Genomic DNA, 3,682 nt, shown 5'->3' with positions numbered 1-3,682 from the left:
TTTTTCAGGCTAAAGTTATCTATTCCAGGATCCTATGTCATGCAGTGTAAAGCTTTGATTTCAATCAGTCACTAACACAGGAATTTGGCTATATTTGAAATTCCTTGCAGAGGAAAAAAATGGCCCAGGCTTATGACAGTATTACAGTATTGCTTCTCACACCCTGGCCAAAGTGGACTGGCTCTCCATTACGGCAAGAATGCATATTGCATTCTCACTCTTAAAGTCAGAGAGTCATTGCATTTTGGCCCCAAAAGCGACTTTAGAGTTCATGTTTTCCAACTTAATTATTTTACATTTTTCTATAACATCATAGTAACATTTCTTGTTCCCTTATAGCAAATATCCGAGGCCCCTAATTTAATTAACAATATAGAACATTTGTACTACAGGTGGCCATTAGAGGATATCAAGTCAAAGAAATGAGATTTAGCAACTCATTCAAGGACTCCAACTTATGACTCCTGACATTTAAGAGAGATGTCCAGCGGACAGATTAACCATCCATTCGTGTATATTCTCCAATTTCCATCCTTAATTTTGTAAAGGCATGAGAGAACAACATGCCTGGGCCACATTTTCCTTAGCCTCTTGCTGAGATATATTCACCAAGTCGAGAGTGAGATGTGTCCTCTCTTTATAATCAGGGTTGGTATGTCATTCACATAAGCATGATTCAAGATATTGACCACGCTGTCAAGTGGTATTATCTCTACGCAGATCCATGTGATAAATTCCTTCTTGAATTTAGTTTCAGGGAATGATAACACTTATGTTTGCTCTTGTCACAAAGTGAAACCCCTGTAGCCTATCATCTTTCTCTTTTTACCTTCACTGCCAGAAAAACATGAACCAAATTTATTGCCAAATGTTGTAATCTGATCAACTCTGGTGTCTAGAAGTATTTACTTCTTGTTTTCTTCTTAAATATTTTATTTCTAAATTGCCTCCACCAATTTTAGAAGTATGTAGATTGACAATAGAAATTTAAATTAATAAAATGGGAAAAATCATTGGTCAGACTTGCCAACGACATTTGTCTGTGCAGAGGCCTCTCTGCCAACATTTCCATTTGTAGAGTAGTGAAGAGATCTTGTGTTTTGTGTCAGGAAACCTGGGCTTAACTCTCAGCTACACAGCTTACTTGCTGAATAACCTCAGAAAAGTCACCTAGCTTCCATTTTCTCATTTCTAAATAGGGGCATTAATGCTGTTGATCTACTAGGTTGTTGTGACAACCAAATAAGAAAATGTGGGAGATGCTTTCTAAACAGCGAGTCATTCTAGAAATGTTCATTGTTGTAACTTCCACATTCTGTCTTACAGTTCTGATCCTCTCTATTTTAAACAATATATCTTTGTGGGGGTTTTAAAATAAGTTGACAAATTCACAATGAATTCACAAATTCTTTGATACTCCTCCTTTTAAGAGAGGCAGCCTAATTTCTCTTCCCTAGAGTGTGGGATATATTCAGTAAACTTGTTTCTAGCAAATGGAATGTGGCAGAAGTGACAGTGTGTGACTTGTGAGACTGGGTCATGAAAAGCATTGTGGCTTCTTCCTTGCTTTTGCCCTTAGTCAGTCTTTGTAGGTGAAGCCAACTGCCATGTTGTGAGGACACTCCAGCAGCCCTACAGGGAGGTCCGCGTGATGAGCAACTGGAACCTCTTGTCAACAGTCATGTGAATGTGCCATCTTGGGAGCGGGCTCTTTGTCCCCAGGCAAATCTTAGAAGACTGCACCCTCAGCCAACTTTTTGGCAAGCGAATCCTGAGACACTTCAAGCCAGAACCATCAGCTAAGAGGCTCCTGAATTCCTGACCCTCAGAAACTCTACAAGAGAATGAATGTGTATTCTTGTTTAAAGAGCCTAAATTTGGGGGTAATTTGTTAGACATCAATAGATAACTAATAAAGTGTCCATAGTTATCTGTCCGTCCTGTTGGAGAAGACAACCGAGGACAAATAGCAGAACTTACTCTTGCGAGATGTTCTAATTAAAAGAATTCAAGTGCCCAAATATGTTAGAATCATTGCATTGGAAATCACCTTGGAGTCATGTGGTGACAATTTTCTCCTTTTACAGATGGGAAAACTCAGAAGTACAGAGATTAAATGAGATTCTCAAAAACTTAAATAAATGACAAAATTTGAGAGACCCTTCCTTGATCTTCTATTTGATGTCATCTTTCCTTTCTTTCTTCTTTTTTTAATGATTCAAAAAAATCTTTTATTTTTGAGCACAGATCCAAAAACAACAGAACAGTTCAAAATTAGTACTCACTTTCTTTCTACTATGCTGTGCTATCTGTTTCCTTTTTTTTTTTTTTTACCAGAAAATGTGCCAACCAATACTTTTCAGTTTTTGATATCATTTTACAAAAGAAAGGGTGTCCTTCAGATAAGGAAATTGCACAAAATGAATAAATGTTGATGTGAACACCTGCTATTTGTAAGATAATGTACAGGATCAAGGAAAATTAGTTAAGTCCAAATTCCAGCCCTTAAGGTTCTCACAATATGGTAGAGACAGGATGTTCTAAGCGCAGTCAGAACAATGAATTATGAGATATTGGAGGACAGAGAGATTACGTGTGGGAAAGAAAAATATGTTTGGCCAAGAGCCCACAGTATATGTCCTATAATCACTCTCCCATGGTAATGTCTAAAGCCAGTCTTCAAAATTAATATGCTAGGATGAAAAAAATATTTTAAAGATTTTTAGACAAAACTCTTCAATGTAGTCTTAGTGGCTAATTTTATTCATGTATACAAACTACTCTTGAGCACCAGGTGCTGTACTAGACTCTGGGCAAACACATAACAATTTACATTCAGACAGAGATAGCTCAAGAATTTCTACGTAAGGTAAAACTAAGGAGGTAGCAACCTGGTTGGAAGATGGAACTGAGCATTTGTCTGGAATCTGCATTAGGCAACGTGACATTTTTACACAGGGGTTTTATGAGGATTTTCTGAGTTGATGGCATCATGGCCCTTGGAGCCACTACTATATATGTATTGAATATGGGAACAGTTCTCGCCTTTGACACCAAATCATACCCTTCTCCCTTTTCTTGCATTCTCTCTTTTCAAACCGCGGAAAGAACCAGGCTGTAATATTTATTTGCTAAAATTTCAAGACAGAGAGATCTCAGAACAGATGCTCTGAAATGACAGTGAGGGTTTCACCAGTGCCGATGTAGATATAGCCGTTACTATACTGGAGAAGGGCGGAAGGCAGTGGGGCAGGGATAATAAATGCTTATTATTTAAATGGCTAAGTTTGGTGGGGAATTTGTTATGCAGCAATAGAAAACTGAAAACAGGTGGCAGATGCTCTTTGTTCCAGGTCACCTGGGCTTGGGCACTATCGTGGTGGTGGTAGGACTGTGGGGGCTTAGAATACTTGTCTAGGGATGGGGCTCCCATACAGAAATGACAAAATGCCTCTCCAGAGTCTGGACACTGAGATATATGTTTGAAGGGACATTTAGGCTAAACTTTTTCTGAGGATAGAGGCCATACAATAAGCCTTCTCATCCCACACAAAAGAGGAAAGGAGAGTTGATATGGACCAGATAAGATGCTTTGAGCTACGCTCAACTTGGTAATGTCATTTTCTAACCACATAATTGTTAGCTGCAAAACCAAAATTTATTTCCACTAAGTACGAAGTCC

This window comes from Pteropus vampyrus, unplaced genomic scaffold, assembly GCF_000151845.1.
Source record: "Pteropus vampyrus isolate Shadow unplaced genomic scaffold, Pvam_2.0 Scaffold5, whole genome shotgun sequence".
NCBI classification, from domain to species: Eukaryota; Metazoa; Chordata; class Mammalia; order Chiroptera; family Pteropodidae; genus Pteropus; species Pteropus vampyrus.
The sequence above is the reverse complement of the archived record's forward strand: the minus strand, read 5'-3'. Positions refer to the sequence as shown.